This window comes from Triticum aestivum, chromosome 2B (genome assembly GCF_018294505.1).
Source record: "Triticum aestivum cultivar Chinese Spring chromosome 2B, IWGSC CS RefSeq v2.1, whole genome shotgun sequence".
NCBI classification, from domain to species: domain Eukaryota; kingdom Viridiplantae; phylum Streptophyta; class Magnoliopsida; order Poales; family Poaceae; genus Triticum; species Triticum aestivum.
This window is the reverse complement of record NC_057798.1, coordinates 350452313-350460342: the sequence shown is the minus strand read 5'-3', so window position 1 is coordinate 350460342 and position 8030 is coordinate 350452313.

Here is an 8030-nt window from a genome sequence, read left to right as displayed (position 1 = left end):
GGCGCGCGGTCTCCAGGAGGGAGACGGCGGCGCGGGGTGTGGGCCGGCTCGGCTGGGCCTCAGCCCAGTCGGGTGCTGGAAGTTTTTTTTAAACAAATTCCGCCGAAACTAAGAAAACTTCTAGAAAATAAAATAAATTCTAGAAAATTCCAAAATAAATTTTCACCGTCTAAATAAAATATTTAGAACGAGATGAACATTTTCTTGGCCCTAAAATGCAGTTTTGAAAAACGTGCAATTTTCCTAAATTCAAATAAAAAGCCAAAAACTCCGAAATAAAATCTTATTTGATTTTTCATTAAATCCTCAATATTTATTTATTTTTGGGAAAGTCATTTTATTCCCGCTCTCTTATTTTTATAATAGAAATAATTGAAGATAAAATAAATAAAATCAAATGATCCTATTTTCAAAATTTGAGAAAACTTAAATATGAAAATAAAGAAATTCCCAACTCTCTCCGAGGGTCCTTGAGTTGCGTAGAATTTTTAAGATCATGCCAAGAAGCAATAAAATATGATATGCAATGATGATCTAATGTACAACATTCCAAATTGAAAATTTGGGATGTTACAAACCTACCCCCCTTAAGATGAATCTCGCCCTTGAGATTCGGGTTGGCTAGAAAATAGGTGAGGGTGGTCCTTCCGTAGTTCTTCCTCTCTCTCCCAGGTGGCTTCATCCTCGGTGTGGTGGCTCCACTAAACTTTACAAAACTTGATAACCTTGCTGCGGGTGACTCGGCTGGCATACTCGAGAATTTTGACTGGTTTCTCCTCGTAGGTTAAATCACTATCCAACTGAATCGCTTCAAGCGGCACTGTATCTCTCAGTGGTATATCGGCCATCTCTGCGTGGCACTTCTTCAACTGGGAAACATGGAACACATCATGAACTCCAGACAATCCTTCGGGCAATTCCAACTTGTAAGCAACTTCTCCCATACGCTCCAAAACTTTGTTTGGTCCCACAAAACGTGGCACTAACTTTCCCTTAACCCCAAAACGCTTAACTCCTCGAAGAGGGGATACACGAAGATAAAATCGGTCTCTGACTTCGTAAACTGTCTCCTTGCGTTTAGAATCTGCATAGCTCTTCTGCCTGGACTGGGCTACTTTGAGCCTATCGCGAATCAACTTCACCTTCTGTTCAGACTCCCTAATCAAATCTGGTCTAAACAACTGGCAGTCTCCAACTTCATCCCACAACAACGGGGTTCTGCACCTCCTTCCGTACAAGGCTTCGGAAGGGGCCATCTTCAAACTGGATTGATAACTATTGTTGTAAGAGAACTCTGCATATGGCAAGTTGTCCTCCCAACTAGATCCATAGTCTAGCGCACAAGCTCTTAGCATATCCTCCAAAATCTGATTAGCTCTCTCGGTCTGTCCATCTATGTGTGGATGAAAGGCTGTACTGAACTCTAGCCTGGTACCCAAAGTTTCATGCAACCGATTCCAGAACTTTGAGGTAAATTGGGTTCCTCTATCTGATACAATGCTCCTGGGAACTCCATGCAGACATACGATCCTAGTCATGTATATCTTAGCCAACTTAGCACTGGTGTAAGTGGTCTTCACTAGGATGACATGAGCTACCTTCGTCAAATGATCAACTACAACCCAAATCGAGTCATAGCCTGAACGAGTCCTGGGCAATCCAGTGATAAAATCCATGCCTAGTTTATCTCACTTCCATTCGGGTATCGACAATGGCTGTAACAATCCTGCTGGCTTATGATGCTCTGCCTTCACTCTCTGACATACATCACATACTGCTACGTACTCCGCAATGTCTTTCTTCATTCCGGTCCACCAGAAAGTGTCCTTCAAGTCCAAATACATCTTGGTATTCCCTAGGTGAATCGAGTACGGTGAATCATGGGCCTCCTGCAGAATCAACTTCCTGATCTCCGGATCATTAGGCACATAAACACGATCCTCAAACCATAAGGTATCGTGCTCATCCTCACGAAATTCTTTAGCTTTTCCTTTGCTCATCTTCTCCTTTATAGTGGCAATCTCCTTGTCAGTCTTCTGGGCTTCTCTGATCTTATCCTTCAAGGTAGACTGAATCTCCAATGCTGCAACATAGCCTCTCAGAACTATCTCCAAACATAGCTCGTGAAGGTCCTCGGCTAACTCCTTCGGTAACTCTGCGGTCAAGAGTGTGTTGACATGGCTCTTGCGGCTCAATGCGTCAGCTACTATGTTAGCCTTTCCGGGATGATAATGCAATCTCATATCATAATCCTTGATGAGCTCCAACCATCTCCTTTGCCTGAGATTCAACTCCTTCTTTGTGAAGATGTACTTCAAACTCTTGTGATCCGTGTACACCTCACAATGGTTTGCAATGAGAACATGTCTCCATGTCTTCAATGCATGCACTACGGCTGCTAACTCCAAATCATGTGTAGCATAATTCAACTCATGAGGTTTAAGCTGTCGTGAGGCATACGAAACAACTCTTCCCTCCCGCATAAGCACTGCTCCAAGTCCTCGACGTGAAGCCTTGCAATAAAATTCATAATCCTTGCACTGATCTGGCAGAATCAAAACTGGCGATGTAACCAAACATTTCTTCAACTCCTGGAAACTGGCCTCACATTCCTCAGTCCATTTAAACTTGGTGTCCTTCTTCAACAACTCCGTCATGGGCTTTACAATCTTCGAGAAATTCTCAATGAACCTCCGGTAGTATCCTGCGAGTCCAAGAAAACTCCGGATCTCTCCAACTGTCGTTGGTGCTACCCAATTTGTTACAGTGATAACTTTGGTGGGATCTACTGCTATTCCTTCTCCGGATATAATATGTCCGAGGAATCCAACTTCCTTCAACCAAAACTCACATTTGCTGAACTTGGCATACAACTGATGTTCTCTGAACTTCTCCAGTACCAAACGCAAATGCTCCTTATGCTCTTCTTCATTCTTTGAATTACCAAAATATCATCAATGAACACCACGACGAACTTATCCAGAAACTCCATAAACACCTTGTTCACCATGTTCAAGAAATAGGCAGGTGTGTTAGTCAGACCAAATGACATAACTGTATACTCATACAGCCCGTACCTGGTGGTAAAAGCCGTCTTAGGTATATCCTGCTCTCGAATCTTCAACTGAGGGTATCCTGGTTGCAAATTGATCTTGGAAAATACCTTAGCTCCTTGCAATTGGTCAAACAAATCATTGATCATCAACAACGGGTACTTGTTCTTGATTGTCACTTCATTCAATCCTCAATAATCAACAACCATCCTCAATGACCCATCCTTCTTCTCCACTAGAAGCACTGGCGATCCCCAAGGTGAAGAACTTGGGCAAATATAGCCTTTATCCAGTAACTCCTTAATTTGTTTCTTAATTTCCTCCAAATCTTGTGTGGGCATCCTGTACGGTCTCTTGATATCGGCCCTGTGCCTGGCAAAAGCTCAATCAAAAACTCAATGTCTCTATCCGGTGGCATGCCTGGCAACTCCTCTGGAAATACATCAGGAAAATCCTTCACCACTGGTACTTCCTCCTGCACAACTCCTGATAAGGAATTTACTTGTGTCCTCTTCGGCTCATATCGTGATACATACTTGATCCTTCTCCCTTCCAGGGTGGTAAGAAAAATCGACTTACTGGCGCAACCGATGTTTCCTCCATACATCGATAGCCAATCCATACCCAGAATCACATCCAAACCTTGTGATTCCATAATGATTAAATTCGAGGGGAAAACATGCCTACCTATACTCAATGGCACTTGAAAACATCCTCGACTGGCCATATACTCTGCTCCTAGTGAGCTTACTAACATCGATGTTCTAAGAACCTTGGTGGCAGTTTATACTTATCCACAAATCCCCTCGATATGTATGAATGCGATGCACCAGTATAAAAAAGAACGATTGCAGTAAATGACTTAACCAAAAACTTACCTATTACTGCATCTGACTAGGCTTCAACCTCCTCCACATTAACGTGGTTCACCTGTCCCCTGTTGAAAGGGTTCGACTTCTTCCCAGAGCTTCCATTGCCATTTCCATTCTGGGTTTCAGGACATTCATTGGCATAATGTCCAGTCTTCTGACACTTATAGCAAGTGACTTGGCTCAGATCCCTCTTGGCTGGGGTAGATGGGTTGGTACGGTTCTGGCCGTTGCTTCCTCCATTCCTGTTACCATTCTTGGGGACAATATGATTATGCGGGCTACCTCCTCCATGGGTATGCTGAAAATGTCCTCCCGATTTCGAGGTAAAACGTGGCTTCTGCTGAGCTCCAGAATTGTACTTCCCTTGTCCATACTTCCTCTTGCGGTTGTCAATCTGCTGCTGCTTCCCTTCAATCATGAGAGCTCTATCTACCAACTCCTGGTAGTTGTTGAAAGTTGCTACCATCAACTGCATGCTCAGCTCATCATTCAGTCCTTCCAGAAACTTCTCCTGCTTAGTTGCATCCGTTGCAATGTCATCTGGGGCATAACGTGCTAACTTACTAAAGTCATCCACATACTGGCGTACAGTACGTCCTCCTTGGTGCAAGTTGTGAAACTCACGCTTCTTCATGGCCATAGCTCCTGCGGAAACATGGGCAGTATAGAAAGCCTGCTGAAACTGATCCCATGTGACCATGTCAGCAAGTGGCTGTGAAATTCTCCCACCATGATGCTGCGGGTCCATCAAGCTGATGTGCGGCAAAACACACCTTTTCCACATCTGTGCATCCTGCAGTGGTCAACTCCCTCCCTGTCTTGCGAAGCCAATCATCTGCAACTATCGGCTCGGTGCAACTGGAAAACACTGGCGGATTCAGTCTAAGGAAATGGGTTAAGTGATCAACAGGTGGTGGAGGTGGTGGGTTGTTGTTGTTGTTGTTGTTGTTGTTGTTGTTGTTGTTGTTCCCCTGATTCTGATTCTGGACTAGTAACTGTATCAACGCATTCTGCTGCTGGATCAACTGAGTGAGCTCTGGTGGGAAAGCAAATCCATTGTCATGTCTCAGAGGCATCTGAGGGTTTTAGAAAAGATGAGAAAATAGAATAGAATGAGGTCTAGAGAGAAAAACACTACACATATGCACATGAGACAAAATGCAAACAATATCACTTCATTCAATCAAAAACAAGGGCATACAACGGTCTAACTATCGTTACAAAAGTGCTTGGACTATACTAGATACATGGGGAATACTACTACTGTTATGGTGGTCGACTAGAAAAACTGCTCCATTGAAGACTCCATGATATCTGCTCCAGCTTCATCAACATAGTCATCATCACTATCGTCTGGGTCCGAGTCGGAGTCGTCGATGATGATGTAGTTCTCTGAACAAGTGCAATCATCGTCTTCTCCTCCCGACGCGGGGAATCCCATGAATACCTTCAGCTTCTTCTTCAGATCATCGTTCTTCTCCATGAGTGTTGCTATTTCTCCTCATATCCATCGTGTGTGGACTTGAGTTCTTCCTCCAGTTCCATGATCTTGGTCATAGCCTTCTTCAGCTCTATCATGCCTGCGCACATCTGGTTCTCCTAGTGTCGAATGTGCTGGTTTAACTCCTGAATGAAAGCTGCAATTGATCTATCCTTCCTGGTGCTAATCATCTCCCATTGCTCATCTCGGCGCCCACAAATCTGGTAAATAGTATCCTTGAGATCCTTGTGGTAAACTTCTCCAATGCGTCCCATTGTGATGTGGGTTGCCATGCTCTTTCCTAGACTCCAGGTTGGTGCATCGAAGGAAAACTCTATCGGCTCAGTGACGGGCATGAACGTCCTTCCTGGAACTTGAACTTGTATCATCCAACGCTCCTCTTCTGGTAAAGTGGCGTTGTAGGTCCCGGTGAAGCTTGGTACTCCGATGTTCAGGTATCTAGTGACTTCCTTCAAGTGGCGTCGAAAGGTTGTATCTTCATTCGGTTGCGTGAACTTGTTCCTTGCATTTGCCATCCAAAAAGAGTAGAAAAGATGAGGAGTCAGAAATGAGAAGAGAGTAGTGATCTAGGGCTTTATCTTAGTGGTCGTGTCCTACAGTCAGCATGTGCTCTAATACCATCTTGTAGCGACCAGACCTCAAATAGTCCGATCTTTGTGCTTTAATGTCATCCCTAGATCAGTAATGCTGACACGCACAGTACTTGAAGGATTTATAACAGAGTAGCAATCACACACTTATTACATCGAATGTCTCAAAAGAGAACTTATTACAATAAATATGGCTTAAGGCCATCTAAAAACGATAACAACGGAAGTCTTGGAAGATAAGTGAGTCCATCAACTCCAACGACATCACTGAGTATAAGACCACGACCTAAGGCACCTTACTCGTCGTCTGAAAAGTCGCAACATGAACGTTGCAGCCCGAAAACGGGTCAGCACATGGAATATGCTGGCAATGTAACACATAGAGAGTAATGAACAGAAATATGCTATACTACATGCATATACGGCTAGTGGAAAGCTCTATGGTTACAGTATTGCATACAGCTAATTTTTCCCTACTACAAAGGAATAAATTTTATTTAACTATCATGGTGGTTGTTAAACATTCAGAAGATAGACATCCTCTCAATCCCAATTAAACATCATCATTAAACCCAACAAATTAAATTAAAGTAACATGATGAGATTCACATGATAATCCAAGAACTGTATACTAAAAACATCCATAACCGGGGACACGGCTAACCATGATTAGTTTGTACACTCTGCAGAGGTTTGCGCACTTTTACCCACAAGACTCGATCTCCTCCGTTAGATTTCTTGCACTACCTGGTGTTGAGAAACGGATGACCGAGACATAGTATTTCAGAAGCGCTAGCACCTTACGATCGGGTAGACAGTTACACCTACTTTCCCCTACATCTGCTAGTCTACCACTGTAAGAGTTCGCATGACTTAATCAACTATGCTAGAGCCCATAGTAGCTAGTGGCTGCACACAAAAGTTTCTAGCATGAATAATCTCATGATCCCTTTGAGCCTGGGTGGCGGTCCATAAAGAGAAATAGGTAATCGCTGGAATACCCAGGTGCCTCAATCCACCCAGATGTGTGTTAAAGTTGCCACCTTAAATAAACCATTAATTAACAATCTCACATCTGTCATGGATACACTCACCCAATCCACGTCTACTAGCATAGCATGGCATTATAAGCAAGCGTAGAAGTAACTCCCAAGGGTTTGATAATAAAATAGGTAATAGGTACTACCTCATCTACTTCCCAAAACCAACATATAATCAGATCCTAACCATGCAATTGTTTGAGGAGTGATCTAATGCAATAAAACTGGGTAGTAATGAGATATGATCAAAGTGTTACTTGCCTTGCTGATGATCCGTGAAACCTCGAGATTTGAAGTAGCAAGCGGCGCACTCCGGGTACTCTATCGCAACAAACAAGCATACAATAAGTACTCATCTAATGCACAGGTAAAACTCAAATAAAATATCTAACCAGAAAGTTCAACTTAAGAACTCCGGTTTGCAAAAAGAATCAAATCAAACGAAGCAACGAAAGTCAAACGGCGAAAGAAACAAGCTTCGTTTACTAATCTGGACCTAAATCAAATTTTACAGTTGCAAAAACTTGTTTGAGTTGGTTAAATAGAAAGAGGGTTTCGAGACGAAACTCTAGGCGCTTGAATCGCCTGATTCCGATAAACGAGCGAAAAGTTATACTAGAACGAAAATCGAATAAGAAATCGCGATCTGGAATAATCGCGAAAAATCCGAGAAAAAGAAAAACTAACGAACAGGCTAACGAACGAACGTTTGTTGTCTGCGGCTAAACAGCGAAAACTGTTCGTTAAAACGAACGTACGGACGAACGTTCGTTAAATAGATAAACCGAGAAAACCGGTGAACCAATCTAAAAAAACGAACTAGGGTTTCTAAAAAAAACCGAATCGGTTTTCTAAAAAAAACGGCGACGGCGAACGGTGGCTACCTCGTCGGAATCCGACGGGGCTCGGGCTCCGGCGTGGTGGCGTGGGGCGGCTGCGGCGGCGGCGGGCTCCCGGCGGCGGCGGGCTTGGCG